The sequence below is a fragment of the Pongo abelii genome, chromosome 6 (assembly GCF_028885655.2).
Source record: "Pongo abelii isolate AG06213 chromosome 6, NHGRI_mPonAbe1-v2.0_pri, whole genome shotgun sequence".
In the NCBI taxonomy this organism is placed as follows: domain Eukaryota; kingdom Metazoa; phylum Chordata; class Mammalia; order Primates; family Hominidae; genus Pongo; species Pongo abelii.
Genome location: NC_071991.2, coordinates 951,468 through 965,125, shown reverse-complemented (window position 1 = coordinate 965,125; position 13,658 = coordinate 951,468). Strand labels below are relative to the sequence as shown.

The following is a 13,658-nucleotide window of genomic DNA, read 5'->3' as shown; positions in this document are numbered from 1 at the left end:
ATTCTCCTGCCTCAGCCTCCCGAGTAGCTGGGACTATAGGTGCCCGCCACCACGCCCGGCTAATTTTTGTATTTTTAGTAGAGATGGGGTTTCACCATGTTAGCCAGGATGGTCTCCGTCTCCTGACCTCATGATCTGCCCGCCTCGGCCTCCCAAAGTGCTGGGATTACAGGCGAGAGCCACCGCGCCTGGCTGGATTTTTTTAAAATAATAATTTCCCTTCTCATCATTTTGAGCGCACAGTTCCGGGGCCTTGAGCACATTCACCTCACTGTGCCACCGTCACCACCGTCATCTCCAGAACCTCCTCATCTTCCCAAACTGAAGCTCCGTCCCCATTCAACAAGGGCTCCAGATTTCCTCTCCCCAGTCCAGGGCACCCACTCTTCTACTTTCTTTTCTTTTGAGACAGAGTCTTGCTCTGTTCCCAAGACTGGAATGCAGTGACGCGATCTCAGCTCACTGCAACCTCTGCCTCCCGGGTTCAAGCGATTCTCCTGCCTCAGTCCCCTGAGTAGCTGCGATTACAGGCACCCGCCACCACGCCCGGCTAATTTTTGTATTTTTGGTAGAGACAGGGTTTCACCATGTTGGCCAGGCTGGTCTTGAACTCCTGACCTCAGGTGATCCTCCCAGCTTCGCCTCCCAAACGGCTGGGATTACAGGCGTGAGCCACTGCGCCTGGCCTCTGCTTTCTGTCTCTATGAATCTTATGACTCCAGGGACCTTGTAGGAGTGAAACCGTGCAGTATTCTTTTTTTTTTTTTTTTTTTTTTGAGGCAGAGTCTCGCTCTGTCGCCCAGGCTGGAGTGCAGGGGCACCTTCTCAGCTCACTGCAAGCTCTGCCTCCCGGGCTCACACCATTCTCCTGCCTCAGTCTCCCGAGTAGCTGGGACTACAGGCGCACACTGCCACGCCCGGCTAAGTTTTTTGTATTTTTAGTAGAGATGAGGTTTCACCATGTTAGCCAGGACGGTCTCGATCTCCTGACCTTGTGATCCTCCCGCCTCGGCCTCCCAGAGTGCTGGGATTACAGGTGTGAGCCACCATGTCTGGCTGGTATTCATTCTTTTGTGACTGGCCAGTTTCACTCAGTCTAACGTCTCCAGGTTCACAGAAGCTGTGGCGAGTGCTGGGATTTCCCTGTGTGTGAAGACAGGATCATACCCTGTGTGGATGGACCACATTGCCTGTGCCCGTTTGTCTGCAGGCGGACACTGGGCTGCTCCCACCTCTGGGCCATTGTGAATCGTGCTGTGTGAGCACGAGGGCGCAGATGTCTGTTTGAGACCCCGCTTCAGGTTGTTTGGGTCCGTACCCAGGACTGGAGTTGCTGGGTCCCATGGCGGTTCTGTGCTTACCTGGTTGAGGAACTGCTAGACAGGTTTCCCCTACCTGGTTTTGCACTCAAGCCACAGGCCAGCAGGTCACACGTGCCCGCTTCCTGCCTGCCTGCCCTGCGGCCGGGTGTGGAGGGCTAGTGCGGGTGATGAGCTGGCACTCAGGGCTGGGAGGAGCTGGAGGCCTTTCCCTCTGCCCTGCACCTGGTACCAAGGTCCTGGCCAGGCTCCCCCCGACTTCAGCCTAGACCGGGCCCCTCTCCAGATGCACCGGAGCTGTGTGGGCCAAGCTTATCGCTTTGTGGACTCCTTGGGCCGCTGCGCCGGCTGTGACCGCAGCCAGCTTCCCCCGACGCACAGGTGCTGTGAGCTAGACCTCAGCTCTGGACACATCTCGGGGTAGGTGTGGCGCTGCCCCTGCCCCCAGGCCCTGTGCCCCTAGGCCACTGCCGTTTTAGACTCAGAGGCATTTGCCAAGCCTTGCTCTGTGGCAGTACCTGGCAGGCAGCCGCATCCCCCGACTGTTTCTCCCGTCGCCCGTCAGGTGGCTGCATGGCCCCATTTTGCAAATGAAAGAATGAGGAAACAGGAAGGGACTTGGTGGGGTCCAAGGTGGCTGAGGCAGCATGTGGCCGTGTGGCCAGGAGGTATGTGCTCATGTGCCCGGGGGAGACAGAGGCCCACGAGGGCTGAACTCCAGTGATGCCCTCCCCTGGACTCCGGCAGGCAAGGTGCCTTCCCCCACTCCATACACGTGTACTGAGTGCCTTGCCCTGTGCAGTCACTGGGGCTCAGGGAGACCGGAACAGACCAGCCCTTCGCTCTCAGCATCTGCTGTTCCTTGGAGGGGAGACAAAGAGAGACAGATGGTGACGGCACTCGGGGACAGGGAGGGCCGAGGGTGGAGTAAGAATTGTGAGTGAGGGCCGGGCATGGTGGCTCACGCCTGTAATCCCAGCACTTTGGGAGGCCGAGGCGGGAGGATCATGAGGTCAGGAGATCGAGACCATCCTGGCCAACATGGTGAAACCCCATCTCTACTAAAAATACGAAAATTAGCTGGGTGTGGTGGCACGCAGCTGTAATCCCAGCTACTCGGGAGGTTGAGGCAGGAGAATCGCTTGAACCTGGTAGGCAGAGGTTGCAGAGAGCCGAGATCATGCCACTGCACTCCAGCCTGGGTGACAGAGCGAGATTCTGTCTCAAGAAAAAAAAAAAAGGACGTAGAATCTTGGATGCCACATAAATGCGTTTTCAGGAAGGAGTACTGGGCACCTGCGGGCTGGGAGGTGGGTCAGCAAGGAGCAAACTGACCCCAAGTCACTGTCCAGGTGGTGACAGCTTGGCCGGGGGGTGAGAGCCCAGAGTGGGTCGCGGCACCTGGAGATGCATTTGGAGGAGTTCTGCTAAGACCGGGGCAGAGACCTGCAGTGGGAGCTCGGCCTGGCGTGCAGGGGAAGGCCTTAGAAGTGACTGTTTTCCTCATGGAGGACGAGGCCAGGCCACGGGCCGGCGGGGAGGGAAGCCGAAACTCGGGCCACCATGGAGCGCTTCTGCAGGGCATGTTCCGTTCAGAGGCTCAGGCCTCGGTGGGTGCAGAGGTGGGCTCCGTACTGAATGACGGAGGGCGGGGCAAGGGGCAGAGGGCATTGCACTGATGGACCTCGGATCCCAGCCGGGCAAGGGGGCAGGGCAGACATGGGGTGAGGAGGGAGGGACGGACATGGCTGGGTCAGGTCCTGCAGATTCAGGATGGAGGCTGGGGCTCGGGGGTTGTGAGCGGGAAAGGCCCAGATGGAATAGAGTGGGTTCAGGGCAGGCCGTGGGGTGGACAAGGTGTGGGGTGAGGAGCAGGTCCCTGGCGGCGCTGGGTCCTCAGTGGAGGAGAGAGACGGCCCCTCCGGAAGAGGGAGTGGGGTAAAGGGGCTGGTGGTGTCGGGGGTGGGGGCAACCGTGCACCTCACACGTCAAAGGGGAAGCGAGGAGGCCAGTGTGCCCAGAGCAGGGTGGGGAGATGGGGTCAGAGTTGGCTGTGGGGCCACGCAGGGCCGGGGGACGCCGTGAGGGCTGCGCTGTGACTCTGGGTGGGATGGGAACTGTGGGAATTGTGTGAGCCGAGGAGTGTCCCAGCCCTCGATGAATCACAGGGTCCAGGGCAGGTAGGTCCAGCGCGGCAGCGGGAGGTGCGTGGGACGCTGCTGCAGTGACCGAGGCCGGGTGGCGGTGGCTAGGCCTAGGGCGGGGCGTGAGTGTGGGGAGGGTCAAAGCCTGGATCGTCTTGAAATATTTGCTGGTCGACGGGATGTTGGGGTGTGGTGAGCAGAGTAGAAATGAGGACACCCAGGCCTTTAGCCAGCACCTCACTCACCGAGATGGGGACGTGGGAGCAGTGTCCAGGGAGATGGGAGGGGCCTGCGATGTGAGGCTCTGTGAGAAGCCACGGTGGCCGCCGAGGGCACGGCAGCCGCACGGGCAACTCTGGAGGAAAGAGGCCGGAGGTAGAGACGGGTCGCCAGTGTGTGAATGTCTCTCTCTCTCCTTTTTTAAAAAATCAAGGTCAGGCGCGGTGGCTCACACCTGTGATCCCAGCACTTTGGGAGGCTGAGGTGGGAGGATCGCTTGAGCCCAGGAGTTCGAGGCCAGCCTGGCCAACATGGTGAGACCCCCATTTCTAAAAAAAAAAAAAAAAAAAAAACCAAAAAATCAGCCAGATGTGGTGGTGCACACCTGTGGTCCCAGCTACTCAGGAAGCTGAGGTAGGAGGGTTACCTGAGCCCAGGAGGCCGAGGCTGCAGTGAACTATGATCGCATCACTACACTCCAGCCTGAGTGACAGAGACCCCCTCTCAAAAAAACAAAAAACGAAAAAAACCAAACCCCAAATCGAGGTGCAATTCATATGAAAAATTAACCTTTTATAGAAAATTTTTTCTTAAGGATGGAGTCTCGGTGTCTCACTAGGTTGCCCAGGCTGGCCTCGAACTCCTGGGCTCCAGCCATTCGCCTCGGCCTCTCAAGGTGCTGAGATTGCAGGCGTGAGCCACCCCGCCCAGCCTCAAGTTAATCATTTCAAAGTGAAAATTCAGTGGCATTTAGAACATTCGCTGTTCAACCACCACCTCTATCGAGTTCCAAAAATAGGGTTTGACAGCCAAGAGACCAGATGGGCCGCAGAGGAGTCGGCCCTGTGCGAGGGCCCTGAAGAGCCTGGAGGGGCGCGGGGTGGGGGCCCCAGAGAGTGGGCTCCGGGACAGGGTGGGTTCAGGGAGGACTGGGGATGGCCTTCACTGTGGGGTTCCCGCCATGGGGCTGGAGCAACAGGAGGGAGAGAGGGTGGCAGGGCAGCGGGCAGGGCAGAGCCTGGGGGGGTCCTTGGGGGATTCTGAAAGTGGACTGTGTCCGGGTGCTGCTGGGAGGGATCCAGGAGAGGGGCACGTGCCCCTGAACCCGGTGGGGGCCAGCAGATCTGGGTCCTGGGAGGGCCTGTTCCGAGGGCCAAAGGGCCCCATCCTCACAGTGGAATAGGACCAGGGCCGTCCGTGAGTGTGAGGGGGCGGGGGCCTGGGGCCTGGGCAGAGAGGAGGTGTGGGCTGCCAGCCCACCCAGGAGCTCCAGAGGTCACTGCCTCGCTGGCGGGGATCCACCGGCCGGCGGAAGCCCAGATCCTTGCAGGGGCCCCAGGTAACTGGGAGACAATATGTGGAAAACACAGAGGTGGAGTTGGAGAGGGGCCTGGGTCTCGGCGTGGAGCAGGGCACTGTGTGCCTGGGGCCTGGGTCTCGGCATGGGGCCGGGCGCTGTGTGCCTGGGGGCGGCCATGCATGCCCCACCTCACGTAGCTGTGAAGGGTGGTGGGCACCGGAGCCCCTCCCCCAAGGGCGCCCTCCCACCTCAGCTGCCCCTTGCGTGCCTGGCCAGAGCCAGCGTCCGACCCAGCCTCGATCGCACCGGGATCTCTGCTGTGCGTCAGCCTTGGGAGGGCAAAGGTCTCTGGAACCAGGGCCCCATGGACAGGCTTGGCTATTGCCCTCCTCCCCGCCCATGCCCCAACCTGGGCCTTGGCTTGGGGGACAGGCCTGCCCCACCTGGCTCAGCCCAAGAATGTGGCTCACCTGCCCAGGTGCCCCAGACCAGCTCCGGAAATGGTGAGCGGCTGAGTCACCTCAGGCGTCCTGGGAACAGGTAGGGCAGAGCGGGGCTGGGAGGAGGGAGGGAAAGAGGCTGGCGGCTGTGGGCAGAGTCTCCGAGGAGGAGGCAGCTCCTGGAGACGGTGCTGGCAGCCTGGATGTTTGTGGGGGCTGGAGCCTTGGGCCTGCCCCTCCCCACCTGGCACTCGGGGCCTCTATCCCCACCACCACATCAGCCATGCTGCAGCCACCCTTGGGCCCAGTGTGCACCTGCTGGCCTTGTGGCCTGTCCTGGGGGGAACACAGGCCGTGGATGCCAACTCCAGGCATTTTGGAAGGAAATTCCACAGTCCTGGGAACCCAGAAGTGGTCCTGGGCAGAAGCAGGGCCGGCCCCATGGTTCGGTGCCCCGAGTGGAGGGGGCAGCTGGAGTGCAGCCCAGGCTTAGAGAGAGGCTCTCCTGCGTGGGCCTGTGGGGGCCCTGCTGCTGGGGCATCCGACCAGCTCCTCTTCCACCCTGGAGGGTCTTTGAGATTGCGCGCCCCGCCCCTTTTCGCTCGGATGGGCTGTGGGCATTTGCAGATGCAGGCAGGCCTGGCCATGCCCAGCAGCCTGAGAAGGAGGCCTGCCCAGCCCAACCTCGGCCACTTGGAAAACAGAAGGGTCAGAAGAGTCAGCCCGTCCCTTCTGCCTTGGGGACCAGCAAGCCTTTTTCCTTGCTAGAAGCTGGGGGGCTCTAGCTCCCCGTCTCCCTGCACGCACGCACGCACACACACACACACGCACACACACACACACAAGCCCACCCTGCAGAGCTTCAGCATAGTCAAACCAGGAGGCCACCTTCTATTTCAGTGCCTTGAAGGGCTTGGGGGGGGTCACTCTCCCAGAGACCAGAGGCCTTAAGACATTGCCCAGGGTCCCCCGCCCCGGGCTCTTCCCTCCCAGGTTCTGAATCAATCTTTAAAACAGAGTCTCAGTGTGGGTAGAGTGGGGATGGTTAATGGGTACAAAGAATAGAATAAGATCTAGTATTTGATATCACAACAGGGTGACGATTGTCAACAATAATTTATTGTACTTTTAAAAATGACTAAAAGAGTGTAATTGGATTGTTTGTAACACAAAGAAATGATACACGCTTGAGGTGATGGGTGCCGTGTTTGCCGTGATGTGATTATTTCACATTGCATGCCTGTAGCAAAATGTCTCGTGGACCCCATAAATATATACACCCGCTATGTACTCACAAAAATTAAAGATTAAAAATTGTTAAAAATAGGCTGCGCTCGGTGGCTCACACCTATAATCCCAGCACTCTGGGAGGCCGAGGTGGGCGGATCACCTGAGGTCAGAAGTTTGAGACCAGCCTGGCCAACATGGTGAACCCCGTCTCTATTAAAAATACAAAAATTAGCCAGGCATGGTGGCTCACGCCTGTAATCCCAGCTACTTGGGAGGCTGAGACAGGAGAATTGCTTGAACCCGAGAGGCAAAGGTTGCAGTGAGCCAAGATGGCACCACTGCACTCCAGCCTGGGTGACAGAGTGAGATTCTGTCTCAAAAAAAAAAAAGTTAAAAAAATAAAGAAAAATAAACAAAACAGGGACTTGGTTAGATGAAGTGGCTCATGCCTGTAATCCCAGCACTTTGGGAGGCTGAGGTGGAAGGATTGCTTGAGCCCAGGAGTTAGAGACCAGCCTGGGCAATATAGCAATACCTTGTTTCTACAGAAAGTTTTTTAAAGTAGCCTGGTATGGTGGTGCCCACCTGTAGTCCCAGCTACTCAGGAGGCTGAGGTGGGAGGATCACTTGAATCCAGGAGGTTGAGGCTGCAGTGAGCCATGATTGCCCCACTGCACTCAAGCCTGGGCAACAGAGCAAGACCCTGTCTCAATAATAATAATAATTCTGATGAGGTCAATTTCTCTCTCTCTTCCTCCTCTCTCTCTTCCTCCTCCTCCTCCCTTCCTCCTCCTCTCTCTCTTCCTCCTCCTCTCTCTTCCTCCTCCTCCTCCCTTCCTCCTCCTCCTCCCTTCCTCCTCCTCTCTCTTCCTCCTCCTCTCTCCCTTCCTCCTCCTCTCTCTTCCTCCTCCTCTCTTCCTCCTCCTCCTCTCTTCCTCCTCCTCTCTCTTCCTCCTCCTCCTCTCTTCCTCCTCCTCCTCTCTTCCTTCTCCTCTCTCCCTTCCTCCTCCTCTCTCTTCCTCCTCCTCTCTCTTCCTCCTCCTCTCTTCCTCCTCCTCTCTCTTCCTCCTCCTCTCCCTTCCTCCTCCTCTCTCTTCCTCCTCCCCTCTCTTCCTCCTCCTCTCTCCCTTCCTCCTCCTCTCTCTCTCAGTGGATTCTGCCTTTGGTGTTGTATCTGAAAAAAATCTTTGCCTAACCCAAAGTTACGGAGACTTTTCTCCTGTTTTCTTTTAAAATTGTATGGCTTTAGGCTTTACCTTTAGCACCATGATACATTTTGGGATAATTTTTGGATATGGTGAGAGGGATGGTTGTTTACTGTGTTGTGGATGATACCTGATTGTTCCAGCACTGTTGGTAGGAAAGATTGTTCGCTCTCTCCAGAATTGGATTTATATCTTTGCCAATAGTTAGTTGTCCACCTATGTGTGGGTTTATTTCTAGATTCCCGATTCTGTTCCATTGATCTGTTCATCTGTTTTTGTGCCAATACCACCACACTGTCTTGATAACTGTAATTTTTTAATGAGTTCTGAAAACAAGTAGTGTTAGTTTCCCCTCCTTGTCTTTTTTCTAAGTTGTTTTAGCTATTCTAGGTCCTTTGCATTTACATATGAATTTTAGAATCAGCTTGTTCATTTCTATTTTTAAAATCCTGTTGAAATTCTTATTGGGATGGCATTGAATCTATAATTTGGAGAGAATATATGTGTTATTAATGTTGAGTCTCCCAACCCACGAAAATATTATCTCTTTCCAAATCTGTAGGTCTTCTTTCTCTGAGCAATATTTTATAGTTTTCAGTGTCCTATGTTTCATTTCTCATCACATTTATCCCTCTTTCATACATTTTATGCTATTATAAATGGTATTTTTAAATGTTCAATTTCTGAATGCTTGTTGCTAGTGTATAGAAATACAACTGATTTTTGTATATTTGTCTTGTATCCTTCAACCTTGCTAAACTTGTTCTCAGTTGTTTTTAATAGAATCTTTTGTATTTTCTACATAGACAATCATGTTGTCTGTTAATGAAGATAGTTTTAGCTCTTGCTTTCCAATCTAGACGCTTTTTATTTCTTTATATTGCCTTATTGCACTGACTAGAATCTTTAGCTCAATGTTGACTAGGAGTGGTTAGAACAGACATTCTTGTCCTGTTCTTGATCTTGGGGGAAAGCAGTCAGTCATTCTCCCTTGAAAATGACATTTACTGTACATGTTTCATAGATCCTCTATATCAAATTGGGGAAATTACCCTCTATTCTTAGTTTTCTGAGAGTTTTATCAGGATGTTGCATTTTGCCAACATTTTTTGCATCTGTTGAATCCTCTATGTCAAATTGGGGAAATTCCCCTCTATTCTTAGTTTTCTGAGTTTTATCAGGATGTTGCATTTTGCCAACATTTTTTTGCATCTGTTGAATCCTCTATGTCAAATTGGGGAAATTCCCCTCTATTCTTAGTTTTCTAAGAGTTTTATCAGGATGTTGCATTTTGCCCACATTTTTTGCATCTATTGAAACAATTGTTTTTTCTTTTTTAATCTGTAAATATGGTGAACGACGTTGATTGATGGTCACATGTTAAACCAACCTTGCATTACTGGTAAAAACCCCTGTTGATCATGGTGTATTACTCTTTTTATATATTGTTGGATATACATCTTTTTATGGACCTACGTTTTTATTTCCCTTGGGTAAATTCCTAGGAGTAGAGTGGCTGTGTCATATGGGAGATATATCTTTATGTAAGAAACTGCCAAGCTGTTTTCAGAGTGGGTTGGACTAATTTGTACTTCTGCCAGCAGTGGATGAGAGTTCCGCTTGCTCTGTATCCTCATCAACACTTGGTAGTATCCATCTTTTAAATTTTAGTCATCCTAGTAAAACTCCACAAAAGCTTTTTAAAATGGTACAAACTTCCTGCCCTTCCAGTGACAACCTTGTGTTGCTGCTGTCTCCAACACACTTGATTTAACTGGCTCTCGTCTTTTGATTCTTATGTAAAAGGTCTTCATGTCTCCTTATTGTGTGTGTGTGTGTGTGTGTGTGTGTGTGTGTGTGTGTATGAGAGACAGGGTCTGTGACACCCAGGCTGGAGTGCAGTGGTGCCATCTCGGCTCACTGCAACCTCCACCTCCTGGGCTCAAGTGATCCTCCTGCCTCAATCTCCCAAAATGCTGGGATGACAGGTGTGAGCACCCACACCTGGCTGGTGTCTCTGTTTCTTCACATTTAACTCCCTGAGCCCTCCCCAGTAGGCTGTTCATACTGTTTGTGGGTATGTACGCACGTATGTATATCCTCACACACGAATACCAAGGAGGATGTGACAGGTTTGCATCAGACAACCTCTAACTTTACACCAGAGGGACCTTGTGCCAGTTGCAAGGGGTCAGGACAGGTTGTAACCACTCCTTAGCCTCACTTATATCTGGTTTGTCAAAGATAGGCTATATTAGTAATGGCTGTAAGCTATCAGTCCTACTTACAAGCCCTTCTTGGGCTCACTCATCTGTGCCACACCCATTTTTCCCTCTAAGCAGACATTGGCAAATTTTTTCTTTCTTTTTTTTTTTTTTTTTTTTTTTTTTTTGAGACAAAGTCTCACTCTGTTGCCCAGGCTGGAGTACAGTGGCAGGATCTCGGCTCACTGCAATCTCCATGTCCCGGGTTCAAGTGATTCTCCTGCCTCAGCCTCCCAAGTAGCTGGGATTACAGGCACCTGCCACCACGCCGGGCTAATTTTTGTATTTTTAGTAGAGACGGGGTTTCACTATGTTAGCCAGGCTGGTCTCACACTCCTGACCTCAGGTGATCCACCTGCCTTGGCCTCCCAAAGTGCTGGGATTACAGGTGTGAGCCACCACACCCAGCCAGCAAACTTTTTCTTAAAAAGACAGATAGTAGGCCGGGCGTGGTGGCTCGCACCTGTAATCCCAGCACTTTGGGAGGCTGAGGCAGGCGGATCACCTAAGGTCGGGAGTTCGAGACCAGCCCGGCCAACATGGTGAAACCGCATCTCTACTAAAAATACAAAATTAGCCGGGCATGGTGGCGCACACCTGTAATCCCAGCTACTCCGGAGGCTGAAGCAGGAGAATCACTTGAACCTGGGAAGCGGAGGTTGCAGTGAGCTGAGATCACACCATTGCACTCTAGCCTGGACAACAAGAGCGAAACTCCGTGTCAAAAAACAACAAAAAAGACAGTAAATATTTTAGGGCCGTAAAGTCTCCATCACAGCTAGTCAACGACCGCTCACAAAAGCAGCTGTAGATAATTCATAAACGGGCATGGCTGAGTTCCAGTAACACCTTATTTACAACAACAGGCAGCTGGTCCACGCCCATAGAGTCCAGCTCCCGCTGCGGGCTCTGTGAACAGGCCTCCTTCCAGCTCAGCTCCCGCTGCGGGTTCTGTGAACCGGCCTCCTTTAGGCCAGGAGAGGGACAGCGTGTCCCGGAGCGCCCGAGTGAGGATGGAGGTGGGCACAGGCACTCTGGACCCTGGGCTGGGCGGGAGCTGTTGGTGGCCGTTGCTCAGCCTCCCTCAGGACTTCTAGATGGGCAGATAAAGGCCATGACACAGGAAGCCTGGGTCCGTGGTCCACACTGTCAGAGCAGAACCAACAGCATTGCCATGCGGTGAGAAGGGGGGCCCCCACTGCACCCCGAGCGGCAATGTTCCCAGCTGGGCTCATGTTGCCCGCTACCCCTGTAAGCGGCTCGTGCTGTCCCATCCCACAGATGAGGAGGCCGAGGCCTGGAGACTGGCGTGCCTGCCGGGCGCCCCGTGCACAGCCACGTACCGAGCATTTGCGGCATCTTTCACGAAGGCTTCAGGAGAAGACGGAGCCCGGGGGGAGGAGTCAGGTCTCTCTCTTCTGGGACTTCAGTGTGGTTCTTCCCCACCTGTACTCCAGGGTCGTGTGTAACTAAACACTTTGCAGGCCAGACACGGCATCACACATCTGTAATCCCAACACTTTGGGAGGCCAAGACAGGAGGATCGCTTGAGCCCAGGAGTTCAAGCCCAGCCTGGGCAACATAGAGAGACTTCATCTCTACCAAAAATTTTGAAAATTAGCTGGGTATGCTGGTGCATGCCTGCGGTCCCAGCTACTTGGGAGGCTGAGGCAGGAAGATCGCTTGAGCCCAGGCGTTGGAGGCTGCAGTGAGCTGTGATTGCACCACTGCACTCCACCTTGGGCAACAGGGGAAGACCCTGTCTCAAACAAAACAAAAAAAACCCCGCAAAACCAAACAACGGCTGATCCTGTAACTGCATTCTTTCTCCCAAAAGCCGCCCTACTCAGCACAGGGAAAACTCCTGGTACCCACGACAGGGTCACTTGGCAAATGTTTGCCGACTGACTGAGGGGTGAGGAGAAAGCCTGTGGTCTCTCTTGAAGACGGGCCTCTGCTGAAGTAGGGCTGTTGGTGGCTCCTTCATTCACAACTCCCGTGGAGACCTGCTCTGGACTGAGCTCTGTGCCAGATCCGGGGATGCTGGGTCTGGGGTCCTCAAGAAGCCCACGTTAATGGGGAGACAGACTTCATTAATCAGGGAGCCTAACAGCTGTGACAGACAACCCCCAAACCCCAGAGGCCAAGTGTGACCCCCAAATCCCAGATGTGCAGCGTGACCCCCAAATCCAAGGCCTGGCATGATCCCCAAATCCCAGATGCACAGCGTGACCCCCAAATCCGAGGCCCGGCGTGACCCCCAAATCCCAGATGCGCAGCGTGACCCCCAAATCCCAGAGGCCGGGCGTGACCCCCAAACCCCAGAGGCCTGGCGTGGCCCCCAAATCCCAGAGGCCGGGCGTGACCCCCAAATCCGAGGCCCGGTGTGACCCCCAAATCCCAGAGGCCAGGCGTGACCCCCAAATCCGAGGCCTGGTGTAACCCCCAAATCCCAGAGGCCAGGCGTGACCCCCAAATCTGAGGCCTGGTATGACCCCCAAATCCGAGGCCTGGCGTGACCCCCAAATCCCAGAGGCCCGGCGTGACCCCCAAATCCGAGGCCCGGCGTGCTGGTTCTCATGCACCATCCCCGGCCGGGGCTCGCTTGGGTGCCTCTCCTCCTGGCAGTGACTCGGAGCCCAGGCCCAGCCCCACTGGGCCTCCACCGCCTGGCATGGGAGTCCCCCACCAGCCAGGGGTGGGCCCCAATCAGCGTGGGGAGGGGGGCTATCCTCAGCCAGGCCTGAAGGGCGGGGTCCTCTCCACTCATGATTCCCCAAACAGACTTGGGTCCACAGCCGCACCTGCTTGTCGGGAAGTGCCTCGATTTCCACCAGCCTCACCCAGGAGAGCCTCCACTTAAAAATAAAAGCATTTCAGAGATGACTCATCTCCCCCAGAGAGACTGTTCTCTCTAGGGCGCCTTTCAGCCATTCCACTCCCTTGACTTACTGTGAAGGGTCGGTCGGAGCCAGAAGAAAACACGAAAGTCACACAGCAGCCCTCTTAGCCATCGCCCCAGGGTGGGGCTGGACGCCCCCTGCAACTCACTTTGCCGTTTCAGAATGAGACGTTTCACGCGTGCAGCAGCAGCAGGACTGCGCTGTGGCACCCACACCTTGCGCAGTGGCTCACACCTGTCATCCCAGCACTTTGGGAGGCCGAGCGGGTGGATTACTTGAGGTCAAGAGTTCGAGGCCAGCCTGGCCAACATGATGAAACCCCATCTCTACTAAAAATACAAAAGTTAGCCGGGCGTGGTGGTGCTGAGGCAGGAGAATCGCTTGAACCCGGGAGGCAGAGGTTGCAGCGAGCCGAGATCGTGCCATCATACTCCAGCCTGTGCAACAGACTCTGACTCAAAAAAAAAAAAAAAAAAAAAAGATTCTGCTCCCTCAGCCTCCCAAAGCGCTGGGATTACAGGCATGAGCCTCTGTGCCCAGCTTTGTTGGACCTTTTAAGGCAAACCAGACATCAAGACATGGAATCCCTAGACAGGCTGCTTGCAGGGTGAAGCCACAGCGCCGCTGTCACACC

The 13,658-nt window shown here is 54.6% G+C and overlaps 1 protein-coding gene across 2 annotated transcripts in view; it reads left to right on the top strand.

The window, feature by feature from the left end:
• The window catches only part of ADAP1 (ArfGAP with dual PH domains 1), a 57,026-nt gene that overhangs the window by 4,304 nt on the left and 39,064 nt on the right, over positions 1–13,658 (top strand). The window lies entirely within an intron of this gene.